The sequence below is a fragment of the Bombina bombina genome, chromosome 2 (genome assembly GCF_027579735.1).
Source record: "Bombina bombina isolate aBomBom1 chromosome 2, aBomBom1.pri, whole genome shotgun sequence".
NCBI lineage: Eukaryota > Metazoa > Chordata > Amphibia > Anura > Bombinatoridae > Bombina > Bombina bombina.
This window is the reverse complement of record NC_069500.1, coordinates 696,795,664-696,809,743: the sequence shown is the minus strand read 5'-3', so window position 1 is coordinate 696,809,743 and position 14,080 is coordinate 696,795,664. Positions and strand designations below refer to the sequence as shown.

Here is a 14,080-nt window from a genome sequence, read left to right as displayed (position 1 = left end):
TGAAAAGGGCATTTGTATGGGCATTGCCCTTAAAAGGGCATTCAGCTCTTTTTCATTCCCCTTAAAAGGGCATATAACTCTTTTAAGAAAGCCCAAAACCCTAATCTAAAAAAAAAAAACACCCAAAAAAGTATAAAAAACCTAACACTAACCTCCGACGATCCACTTACAGTTTCTGAAGTCCGGGCATCCATCCTCATCCAGGCGGCGAAGCCTTCATCCATCGAGGCGGCATCTTCTAGCTTCATCCAGGCGGCATCTTCTGTCTTTATCCCGGCGGCGTGGAGCGGCTCCATCCTGAAGACATCCGGTGCAGAGAATCCTCTTCATACAGTCGCCGCCGTACACTTGGGGGTCTATTATGAAGCGGTGCTCCTTAACTCTGATCGAATACAAACAGGCTGATTGACACTCCCTGCTAGCGGCCGATTGGCCGCAAATCTGCAGGGGGTGGTATTGTACCAGCAGTTCACAAGAACTGCTGGTGCAATGATAAATGCTGACAGTGTATGCTGTCTGCATTTATTGATGTGTGGCGGACATGATCCGCTATTTCGGATAATGTCCATCCGCACATTAATAAATGGACCCCTTAATCTTCAATGCAAGGGAGCCTTTTCAAAATGGCATCCCATGCATTCCTATTGGCTAATTTGATTTTGGAAATTCAAATCAGCCAATAGGATGTGAGCTACTGAAATTCTATTGACTGATTTGAATAGCCAATAGAATTTAAGTAGCTCTCATCCTATTGGCTGATTTGAACAGCCAATATGATTTCAGTAGTTCTCATCCTATTGGCTGATTTTAATTTCCAAAATCAAATCAGCCAATAGGAATGCAAGGGACGCCATTTTGAAAAGGCTCCCTTGCATTGAAGATTCAGTATACGCTGGCGACTTCATGAAGAAGATGCTCCGCGCCGGATGTCTTCAGGATGGAGCCGCTCCGCGCCTTTGGGATGAAAATAGAACATGCCACCTGGATGAAGCTAGAAGACGCTGCCTGGATGGATGAAGACCTCACTGCCTGGATGAAGACTTCTCGCCGCCTGGATGAGGATGGATGTCCGGACTTCAAAAACTGTAAGTGGATCATTGGGGGTTAGTGTTAGGTTTTTTAAACATTTTTTTTGGGTGGGTTTTTTTTTAGATTAGGCATTTGGGCTTTCTTAAAAGAGCTAAATGCCCTTTTAAGGGCAATGAAAAATAGCTGAATGCCCTTTTAAGGGCAATGCTCATACAAATGCCCTTTACAGGGCAATGGGTAGCTTAGGTTTTTTTAGAGTTAGGTTTTTTATTTTGGGGGGTTCGTTGGGTGGTGGGTTTTACTGTTGTGGGGGTCTTTGTATTTTTTTACAGGAAAAAAGGCCCTTTTAAGGGCTACTGGTAGTTTATTGTAGGTTAGGGTTTTTTATTTTGGGGGGATTTTTTATTTTGATAGGGCTATTAGATTAGAAGAGAGGAGTCCTATTGAAACAGAGGAAAGAGGTGCCACATAGGGTAATATTGTCTACACAGCAAACAGTACACAAAGAAAGCCCCCCTAAAAATGGCTACTCACAGAAGCAGCGGCACAACCGGAGTGCCCAACAGAGCCATTCGGGACCAACAAAGTCGCCCGATAGACTCGAGGCACATGCCAAACTTCAGACGTCAGGTCACGTGATGTGGGAAGACCAATCTGTGCAGCAGAAACTCTTGAAGGGAGGCCAGTCACCAATTGTCAGTAGGAAGGTGTGCACAGGAAGGCGTCCCAGTGAGGCCAAGTTGGTAGCAGTGTTATGTGTGTGTCTGCAGGTCGTTCTACAGCTTGACTTACTACCATGCAGACAGTTATTTTAATTCTAGTATAATAGTAATGTTAGTTTAATTTATAGTTTAAACAGGTTTTTTTTAATTTCACAGGTAGGTTTTTATTTATTTTAAGATATGAATCATGTAATTTTAATTTAAAGTTAGGGGGTTGTTAAGTTTAGGGATTAATAGTTTAATTTAGTGTTTTGCAATTTGGGGGGCTGTCGGTTTAGCGGTTAATAGGTTTATTTAGTGGCGGTGATGTGGGAGGCCAGAGGTTTAGGGGTTAATAACTTTATTTAGTGGTGGCAATATTGGGGAGCGGCGGAATAGTGGTTAATAGCTTTATTATAGTGGCGGCGATGTTAGGGTGTGGGGGAATAGGGGTTAATAACTTTATTATAGTGGTGGTGATATCGGGAGCAGCAGATTAGGTGATAATAAAAAAATTGGTTGCTGCGATGTCGGAGCGACAGATTAGGGGTTAATAACATTATGTAGGTGTTGGCGATGTTTGGGGGCGAAAGATTAGGGGTGTTTAGACGCGGGGTTTATGTTAGGGTGTTAGGTTTGCTAGAGAGTGAGCGTAAACCTGACGTGCGAAAAAAAATATCGCACCCATATTATCTTCTCCCATAAAAGTCAATAGAGACGAAAAGTTAAAAAAAAGTAAAGAAACCCTAACACACATACTTACGCTCTAACCCGACCGCGTATGTTTCACATTCCAATATTCCCAATATTCTTCCCATAGCAGATTATGTTCTATTTATTCTTAAATACATATTTTTATATATATATATATATATATATATATATATATATATATATATACACATTATTTTCTATGTGAAGAATATAAGAATTTAAAATGTGTTTTGCGCATCGTGTTTCGTGATTTAGATTTTAACACTGTTGTGTTAGTGCACATGAAAAAATGTAAAGCTTGTTATTGAAATATAACATAAAATATTTTAAAAAATAAATAAACATTATTAAACATATTGTAAAATATATGATATAATCTATGGATTATTTAGAATATTTTACAGTATGTTTAATAATTGTAATAATTTTATGGGTCAATAAAAAATAAATTGCTTTACATAAGAACTGTATAAAGGACTCCTCATATTTAGTAAAGTTTCTTAACATATCTCACAGTGATTCAATACCAAGGCTATGAGGAATACTAAAATATAAAGATGATCATCACCAATAAGCAGTTTACATTAATCTTAAGGTCCTGTAACAGTAGATGTTTAGTATCCCACACATGCCCAAGAGTAATAGACACTATGGGTTGTAAAAAAGAATCAATGAGAGAGCCTAATTTATAACCAAGAGTACCTTTATTTGAAATAATAGTTACTCCTGGCAGCTTAAGCTCTTGTGGAACTTTGGCAGATGTTTAAATATAGAAATCGTAGAGTCTTCCGCAATAAGTAAATCAGCTGCCATACAGCTAATAGAGCCTGAACCAACTGACTCTTCTATTCTATTCTAATTTGATTTTCCTGGTAGGATTGAATGCCAACTTAACATATGTATTACTATCATTGAGTTGTCTGTGGGCTTCTCTAACATATTGGTCCCTGTAATAAAAAATTAAAGTTCCAAAAGAAGCCTTTAAACAAACTTCACTTTACTTTATTCCAGTTAAAATCAACAGGACATGTAGGTAATTTCCATGGCAGAACAGAGTCTGACCAGTTTCAGTCTTCCAGACCATAATTATAGACATGGTCTGGAAGACCAAAACCGGTCAGACTCTGTTCTGCCATGGAAATTACCTACATGTCCTGTTGATTTTAACTGGAATAAAGTACAGTGAAGTTTGTTTAAAGGCTTCTTTTGGAACTTTTATTTTTTATTGCATTTGCCTAGTGGATGGTGGGGTATCCACTCCTTTTATTGAAGCCTCTGCTTTCGAGGTTGCCTATCACTTTAACTATACAATTGAGAAAGTTTAAGCTGTAGACGTTTCTTGGAATGCAAGCCGGTTCCGTTCCTGATTGGAGGAGGCCAAGTCACATGATGGTATGCAGTATGTAATTGCCAGGATTGATGAGCTGGGGAATCCGTCCCTCACGCAGTTGTTTCGCAAAGCTGCGCATCTACAGACGGCAAGTACTGATGTTTCAGGACAAAGAGTCGGTTCCACTCCTGATTGGAGGATGCCAGGTCACATGGTATGCAGCGTGCAATTGTCGGGTGTCTGAGGAGCAGGGGAATCTGTCTAACACTCTGACATCATGGCTAAGAAGTATATCCATGGACCGCAACTAGGATCCTTCATATGTTCCCATACTGGGTGAGTGAAGTGTTGAATGCTCTCGTACATTGTTTCTGACACAATTTGGGACTTGACCTTGCTTAACCCTCATGCTGAATCCTGTTATTAACCCTTTGTTGGGCGATTGGTATATCTCCTCGGTATTACCAATAGCAGAGCAAGCGGAGGGATATTTCAAGAGGTTTATTTTCATCAAGCTGTTACTTGTGTTGTCCCTAATGTTCACCTTATGAATGTCCTATGATTAATAATAATAATAATAATAATAACTAGTATTTATATAGCGCCTTCCTCCCAGTGGGACTCAAAGTGCTTTTTCAGCGCTCGCTCTCGGAATTGACCAAATCGGCAGCTGAATAGTAATAGTTGTTATTATTACCCAATTTAATGGTACTCATTTTATCGACCTCGGAAGGATGAAGGGCTGAGTCGGCCCTGCCGGGATTTGAACCTGTGACCTTGGATCTTTTATGCTGAAAGCATTAGAGTGCATTTATCATAACTTTAAAGTCTCACATGGTATTTTGGAATAATGTTTGTGAATGACTTTCCAATTGAAACCTTGTGAAATACAGCGATTTAACACCACTAATCCTCCTACATTGTTATATTGGTCCCTGTTTTGAACAACTACAATGCCACACTTATCCAAATTAGAGATTACAAGTGTAGACTTATTCCGTAGTTATCTCAATTACATTTTTTTTTTGTTTTTACTCAAAGTGCCTACATAACCTCTATGTTTGTTATCAGAGATACATTTATGTAATTCCACTAATTCACTCTGCAAGAGCTTCTAGTAAATCAGCTCTCATTTGAAGATGTCATTTATGTTCCTTTGTGTTGAATAAGAGAACCTTTGTTATACATATTACCCTCACTCCGCAGAAATAATAAAGAAACAAGGTCATTTTGGTCCTCAAAATTAAAAAACAAATCTAGAGGGGTTGCTACATCAGAGTGAAAAGATTTCCCCATTGACTCATTAAGTGAAGAAGGGAAAGGATCTGATATTTCTTTTTTTTTTTTTTAATATTTTTTTATTGAGGTACTTACTTGGCATACAGACAAATAAAGAATTTCAGAAATATACAACAACATTCTAACATTGCTTATGACAAGCTACATTGTATGGGTTACATATTAGTATTGCTTATGCAATAGACACTGCTTGCAATCCCTGTTATACAAAGCAACACAAATAACATAGTCAACTGCTGCAAAAAGAAAGGAGAAACTACAGGTCAGGAAAATGCCAATAAAACTTTTTTTTTAACCTTCTTATCTTTCTAAGAGGCCACTCTAGGACCTCAAATCAAAAGTATTAAGTGACAATAGTGGAAGGTTACCACGGTGGTAGGAGGTTACTTGTGGACCTCATTACCAAGACTTCAGATTTTAGTTTCATTTTACTGTATATTTGTAAATCATATATTTCTTATTTCGCTCTGTGTGAGTGATATGATGACATATATAATTTCTGAGATTCAAAATGTTAAACTCATCTTATATGTAGTGATTGTCCATGTTGTTAGACTGTCATATTTAAAGAGTTACTGTTGGGAAAATCATTAGAGATGCGCATAGGCAATAAAAAACGCAAAGTTAGTGCTCCTTGTCTAGGCGGCACATTATATGGGGGGGGGGAGGTGGTAATTTAAATGTAGAAGATTGCATGCAGTGGAAGTTGTGTCTCTGTGTGAAAACTTAATGATTGATTGTATCTTGACTTGAAAAAAGGTAAAAGATAAATCAATTATGGTATTGTAAGGCGGTCTGTCCCTATAGGGCTTCAGGTAGAAATATACATTACTAAAAAGGAAGATTAAATAAATTGGGTAGCTGTTGGATTAATGTTTTGCGTGGCATAATGTAACCCCAAAGTCTCGATCATTTATGTAGAGATGTGTTATATAGCTCGGTCCAGGTACTTTGTGTTGGGAGACCCTAAGGTATAGTGGTATTATGGGTCCAGCCCACGTTAGTGATATGGTTATTGCCACACTGCAAAGCAGCGCTCCACCAATCAACAACACCTACATCATCAAAATAGTAAATAGTGTACAATATGTCTTACACTAAAGGAAAAGGATAACCATAAGAGCTAGTATAGGAATAACTAAGATACACAGGTAATGTCAGCAACAGCATCACCTGTGATGAACTCTGCAGACCACCAAATAACAAAATATTGTACAGTTATGTAAAACAGTTTAAATATTATAGAATGTAGTATAGCTTGGCTGTTCAGGCACAGTATAAACCGGGATGGTTCCTGGGGGACCAGGGTAGCTCGGTAAGGAGTTTACACACCTATAAAAAAATGACGCATTCAAGACTCACATATCTGCTCCAGCCGCAAGCAGACTGGTATAGTATGCCAAGGGGTGGTGGGATGTCATCATATAGAGGTCCCCATTCTATATCTAAGTGCTAAACTGTTCTAGACTAATTGAAGCTCTCCAAGGAACTATTCACAACCAGAGGTCTGACTGGGGACATAAAGTCCTCTGATTATTCAAATTGCTATAGTGAGTAGCCAGCTGGTGAAATAAAGTATCGGAGACAGTCTGAGATATCTAAAAAAAACATTAGAGAAAAGAAAAAGGAAATAACTAAACCATATAGGTAAAACTGGGTTACAAATGCTAATGAAAATATGGGATTGCTTAACTATATCAAGATGACATTAAGGCTTGTATGGCCAAGTCAGGCTGTCCATCTTTATACATACTCCCTCTGTCAATTTTAAACCTAGATGAGAGGTATGGCTATGACACAGCTTGCCAATATAGTGAATATTTAATCCCATACCACATCGGAAGGCTGGGTATAGTCTCTGGTCTACTGTGCTGAGACTCTGGGTTGTAGCTATAGGGTTGTACTGGATAAAGCAATCTGGTGATGAAAAAAGTTCTATCATCTCTGGGATGTATATACTTTCAAGCTGTGTCCCCAGTTGTCTATCCAGTGAACTAAGATCTACGGCACACATATCAGTAATGTCCCAACTTGGCTGAAGGAGCTCTATGTAATGATAAGTACTGGGAAATAAATAAGACATAGAAGCACATGCTGTTTGTGGCTTTGCTTCCTCTTGACTCACCGACTCATCGATATACACAGCACCCAGATCCGTATTATCCCAGCCAGAGAGCAATATACAGGCTGGAGAGACAAGTGCTGTTTGCGGCCACGCTTCTTCCTGTCTTATGACCAAATTGTTGTTTATGGATTCTGCTTGTAGTATGTTCCCAGCTGTATAGGTAATCATAGCGGGTATCTGGATCTCATCAATCTCCTGATCTGTATGGCTCATACTAAGTGGCAAACCTCGGGGCTCCAAAATGCCACCCTTCGCACTTTCCATCTGTCTATACTTCGGCTGGGTGGGTAGCTGGGTTGCGCAGAAGCCACTTGTGTGGAGCGCAGCATGTAAGGTCTCCTCAAAGGCAGCATGGTGCTTTGCCAGTATGCAGGCTAGCTCCTCAATAACATTGCTGACGCTCATCTTGCAAGCCGCACTATAAGTATACCGGTCTCTATGGGTCTATGCCTTTGACACTGATGACTCCATACATCTGTCCACGTGGCGAAGTTAAAAGGCTAGGACCCTGCATATAACCGCTGTATATGGCTTCTATCTATCTTACATACTTGTGAGAGTGCTCATAAGCTCTTAGATTTCATAATAGGCTTATAGAAGGAAGATATATGCAATATTTTAGTCCCTAAGTCAGGAGCTCTGCTCAAACACGACTGATCTCTGCTGCAGTTAGCCCCGCCCCCCAGGATCTGATATTTCCATACCTTTAAAGTATCTTTTTAGTGTAACATGATGTACAAATGTATTAGGATCAAACCAAGTATCAAAAAGAGCAAAATCAGAGCATTTAGATAGCAATTGGATATCATCAAGGGAAGAAAAATACTTGAAACATTAACAATTGAGTCCGAAGGACACGTTATTGTTTCTTCTTCATTCTTGTGGGATATGTTACTAGAAATGTTCTGTCCACATCTCTTTTCTCATGTTTTGATCCTCCTGGTGACTGAGTAGAAACCTGACCATGAGCACCTACATCTTTATATCTTCTATTTACAGGAGTAATCCGTCCAGATTCATATGTTGTGCTCCAGGGTAGATATCAACAGGTGTGGAGGCTCTAGGACTGCCCTGTTATGCAGACTATTTAAAACTTGAAAAAAGTAACTTTTTTCAGAGAACCTTCTGACCATCCTAATTTGCTGAGACTAGGGGTCCGATTTATCATCGGTCTGTCCGACATGATCCCCTCAGCGGATCATGTCTGACAGACATCGATGAATGCCGACAGCATACAGAGTCGGCATTTATCATTGAACAAGCAGTTCTTTTTAACTGCTTGTGCAATACTGCCCCCTGCAAATCCGTGGCCAATCGGTTGATAGCAAGGAGTGTCAATCAGCCCGATCATATGAGATCAGGCAGATTGATGTCCGCAGCCTCAGAGCAGGCGGACCAGTTAAGGAGTAGCTGTATTTATACTGCTGCTTCATAACTGCTGTTTCCGGTGATATATATTCAAATCATAGTCATGGCAGTCTCTATGATATTTTTTAATTTTCATTTTCCAACTTCTACAAAATAGAATCTAACTGCTTTTGAAAATTAGTATAATTCTCTTCCTCTCTTAGAGAATCACATTTATTTTTAACCTTTTTAAGCTCAGCAAGGATCTATTCATCAATGTTATAGTAATTTAATTCCTCCATGAATTCCTTTTTATGTGTTGCATTTCCCGGGAACTTCTTCATTCTAAGCCCTCTGGGAAACTTAAAATTCATAATTTTAGTAATTCCATATGCCACCAAAGCTTTAACTACTTAATCTCAAGTTTTTCACTTATAGGAAATAAACCATTGAGATCCAAATCTGATAAGTCCTGTGTCTGTTCACCCTTGACTAAAGACTGCAGTTGGGCTTTCCTGGCTAAGAACTCTCCTGTAGCCATAATTAATAAAAGTTGCTAAATACGGTTAAGCTGGTTAAGCAGTGGTGAAGCTGGAATCAGATAACAAAAGATTATTATTGAACTGATGATTGTAGTGCCTTGAGGTGAAAAAATTCAATAGGCAAAACTGGTCTTGAATAGGTTGGTGTTGAAAAGTCTCTTGAAAATGGGTTATGATCACTGAGAACATTGTGGTCCCATAATAAAAGTAGGGGTTTTTGGCAAGGAGCTGAAAACGGGATCACAGGTGCAGGAAATAGCAAACAAATTGCTAATGTGATCACATTGAATCAAAAGGTGGCTTTTTCAGCCAGAAATAGAGCTGAAAAGTCTCAGCCGATAGATTGTGATCAATCCCCAAGTCCCTAAATAACCTTTTTTACATCTCTGCAAATATTTTTTAACAATTTTGAATTATTTGTTTATGTTACACATGGCCATATCCAATATTTTAGAGGTTCATTTGCATGTTCTAGATTTCTTAAAGCTCTCATCGTTATTGTATAATCCATCTTCAGTAGGCTGGGCAAACAATTACATATGTATATATTCACTTACATATATTTTTAATATGCAATATCCCATACAGCTAAGGGGATCATCAGGAAAAGTAAGATCAGGACCCATTTTGGATTTATTTTAGAATGCGATCACCCAAAAAAGGTGCTTCCCATATTGGCCGAAGGTGAGACCAAGTTATAGGGAGCCAAAATTGGAAAGATTGTGATCAAACCTTGAGTAAGAGTACTGCAGTACTATTTGAAAAGAGGGTATGCTCTGAGTGTGGAACTGTGTTACTGCTAATATATTATAGCAATTGAATTGATATAGTATGCATAGACTTTAAAACTATACTTTTTAGATAGTCAGGCACATTACTTTTGCTGTTCACTGCCTTGCATTGCTATACTTGCATTTAAAGCTATGTGCTATTCAATGACTGTTTACTGTCTGTGTAAAATAAACTTACAGAATATAGAGCTGCCTTTTTTTTTATTTAATCATTTTTATTGAGGTTTTGCAAAGAATACAACATATATGGATTACCATAAAACAGAAATGACAAAAAATTCAGTTTAACACTAGCTATTAATACAGGTAACATCACTACAATGAGTTACAATAGGTAGGCGTCTAGAACCTCTGTTTTAAATTATTATCTTAAGTAATTTCCTCACTTGACACAGGAGGTCACTCTTGGACCTAACAGAACATATAATCTACAGAAGGAAAATTAGCATTGGAAGTGGTCACTTTTGGACCTAGGTAAATAATAAAAATTAGCAACTGATATTGCATATGAAGTTGACAATGGGTGAAGTTAAGTTTTTATTGGCAATATATAATACAATTAGATATAGTAGTATTTAACTATATATTATGGCATTAACAAACAAAGATATACTACTCTTATAGAACCCTCAGGGGCTTCATAAGGTCACTCTTGGACCTATTTATGCTTATAGTTCTAGAGAGTGGGGATCTAACAGCTCATGCTTAAAGCAATAGAATAGATATAAGTAAATAGCTAAATATCATAACATACTGTCATTAAATATATAGTGAAAGCTTAGGAATTAGTACTGTCAAAGCAAATGGCAACTCAAAATGTTATAATGATGGACACCTAAGAATCCAAGGTATATAGTAGAATATAGTGGTCTACTATTGAGAAAGAGAGATGTATAGAATATACCCAAAAGGTAGTAAGCTAACAGAGGTTGGAGTTGGGAGATATATGCATAAGAGAAGGTTGCGCTCTACATAATTAAACCTACTAGCAGTGTATAAACTCAGCTCATATAGGTATATGTGGCTACCCTCCAAAGTCTCAGCCACAGACCTGGAGGCACACTACTTTAAATACATACTGAGTATGGTTTTATTACACCTATCCCTAATCTAAGAAAACAAGTAACCGCATTAATAAGACATACGATTGCTATCTAACCTCCTTGTCTGTTAAGTTTATTCATGTCTAACTAAAGTGGAGAAAGTCCATACTTAATAATTCAGTTAAACCAGGTTAAGAGTTCCTATACCGGTATTAGCTAACACTAAGAGATATATAACCTTTTCTGGAGCATACACATATGCATTATACAGGTCTACCTTGGCATCAATCTAGAGAGCGTTGTAAAGCAATTCACTTGTAATAGTGGGGTGCTATACCTACATTGAGAAAGGAATGACTTAACGTTATTTGGTGGGTATACACCAAGGGTCAGCATAGGCTTAAGTTTTTGAGACTATGGGAAGAACTGTCTGCTAAGAGCAAATTTCAAAAGTTAATGTGTGACAACAAAATACAACAGATTTGGTAAATATAAGTACATAATTTCTGGTGTCTGTTTTAGGTAAACTCGAGCACACTGCTGTCATATAGTTAAAAATATAGGAGTGAGTGATATAGACAGTTCGGGAACTCACGGATGACTGTAAACTTCAACTATCAGTCAGTCATGAAAATGGAGCCATAACTTAGCTGATTCCCCTTTTGCTTGGGACGATGCAGGAACTTTGATATACATCAATGTAAAGGCATCAACAGATATACCGTTTAACCTGTACACTCCCAAACTACAGATGTCCCTCAAGTAGATAACCATTTTGGGTCATTGATTAGCAGAGGCAATTTTCTTCTGCAGCGTAGCAGGCCTCCTTAACCTTGGTTGTCCTGGGTCTATTATTCCTTCATGAGAGTTTCTCAGTACCAGCGGGTTGTTAGTGTGAGTTACATAAAGTTTTTCCAACCCTTGTGCTCTATGTGCCCCGTTGATGAATGGGCTCCCTAGAGTATGTAGCGATACTGAGTCTGCTGTCTCTTAGGCTCCTGGCGATCAGCATAGATAGGATGGTTGAGATGTGAGCCACGGATTTCACTTGTGGATGCTATTGTGACTAGTATAGTCTCCATAGTATAGCGTAGCATTTGCTTGAGATCAGTAAAAAAGGTATGAAGCAGAGTCATCATCTTGCATTCACAATTCTCGATTATCTCCATGTTGATCTAGGTAATAGATACTGTAGAGTCACAAAAAATATCTCAGGTTTACAGCATTTGGTTAGCAGATTTCTCCAGCTTAACCCGGGTTTCCGGGGGGGGGTGTTGTGAAATTTATTGTAACGCCATCTCCTAGAAAACTTTCAACCATCCAGACTAGATTTTCTGCTTTAATAAATAGTGTAATAGTAGCATCATCTGAAGCCGTAACGTCTCCTGTATCAATGGTCAGCAATGATTTTAATGGATGTTACTTGAAGTTGAAGATAATCGGTGGATTATCTATATTTTAGACAGAGCCTCTGATTTTGTGGCTTGACATGGCCACCGCCCGGACACGCCCCCATAGTGCTGCCTTTTAATTTGTTGTCTGGTTTATTACTGTGCATGTGTGTGGAATATACATTTTTGTGAGTGCTGTTGGTTCCCTGAGAAGTATATTCATGGAATGGAGGCACTGCTAAAGTTGGGTTAGTTCAATGTTTCCCATCAATAGGGGCTCAGGTCAAGCAGCCAGCTGGCGCCACCTTCTCCTAAGGTTGTGCAGAAAGTAGTTACAATTGTTTGACAGAATTTGCCAAACCAAAAGTTGTAAGACAGGACTTCTTTATACTAATACATTTTTATTTATTTTTGTGTTTTGGGTGACAAAAAGTTAATCAACTAAAAATGTTCTTATTGGTAATCCAACTGATTCACATTTTCATAAAGGTGAGCCTAAATATTTCTAGAATAATTTGAATTTAATTAACAAAAAATAACTAGCAATATATATTTTCAGGTTCTTTAAAAAGTACTTGCTTTTGGTTTTACAATTATGTTTAATTATGTGTCCCCAGCTGCAGGAACAACTTTTAAAACTTTAATAATGACATGAAAATACATTACTAAATCTAATTTCTCAGTTCTATATTACATCTATTATTAAGCCCCTCTTCCTTATTTCCCATTAATTTATTTTGAAAGAAAACTCAAAAAGAAACTGCTTAACAACTATACTACATGAACCAAGATGCCATCACATTAAGAATCAAATTAATAGTCAATTTTATGATGGTGAAATAAAATGCACAAAAAGCTTAATGTGTAAAAAAAAAGTAATGCGTGTTCCATTTAATTCTCTTAATTATACTGAACTGTATAAATTTAAATGTAAGGTTTCTGCACATTCTTTAAAGGGAAGAAAGTAGAATATTGTGCTCATTATTAACTTACAAAATGACAAATGCCCAAAATATTATTAGCTAACCTGTTAAATAAAAAAACAAAGAAACAACAAAAACAATAGGGGAGTTAAGAAATATCAGCAATTGTGCCATAGAGTTTTTTAGTTTTTATTAAAGAAAAATATGCAAAGAACACAACACAGTTGAATGATAAAATATAGAGTGAGAAACTAAACAGTAAACTAAAATAATAAAAAAGATAATGCAATAAACAGTCCAAAATTAATGGCAGCAATTGTGACAGTGACACACTTGTAGGAATTAAATGGCTTCAACTGGGCACATTAATCTAAAACTAAATTTGCAAATGCACTAGGATTACATATCATATATGTCACATTTTATGAACTGACCATTCTTCAAATGCCTATCTTCATTTTAAACAACCCCTTGAACATGCAACAAGATCATAATTTATGCTCTACACAGCACATGTGATTCACTTTATTGAATTGAATTTCTGACTGCTCAGTACAAGATACAGGTATCTGTTGGGCTGAAATTAATTGAAGCTCACAAATAAAAAGGTGTTGAAATGTGTGCTATTTTCTGTAACTGCAGATCTGGCACACTCCATGAACAATAGTGGAAAGATATTAAGAAGAAAATTGAAGTCACATTTATGAAACAAAATACAAATACAAATGAAAGTAGTTTTCAGAAAACCAAATATTGCTGGTCACATTTCAGTGATATTTTTTGATGGAATTCTAATCTTGTGCATGGATTTTAAATAAGTAAATACAGGGAAATTAAAACCTTGC

The 14,080-nt window shown here is 37.5% G+C and overlaps 1 protein-coding gene across 1 annotated transcript in view; it reads right to left on the bottom strand.

Moving 5' to 3' along the window:
- GRIN3A (glutamate ionotropic receptor NMDA type subunit 3A) overlaps nucleotides 1-14,080 on the bottom strand; it is a 754,984-nt gene that overhangs the window by 234,692 nt on the left and 506,212 nt on the right. The window lies entirely within an intron of this gene.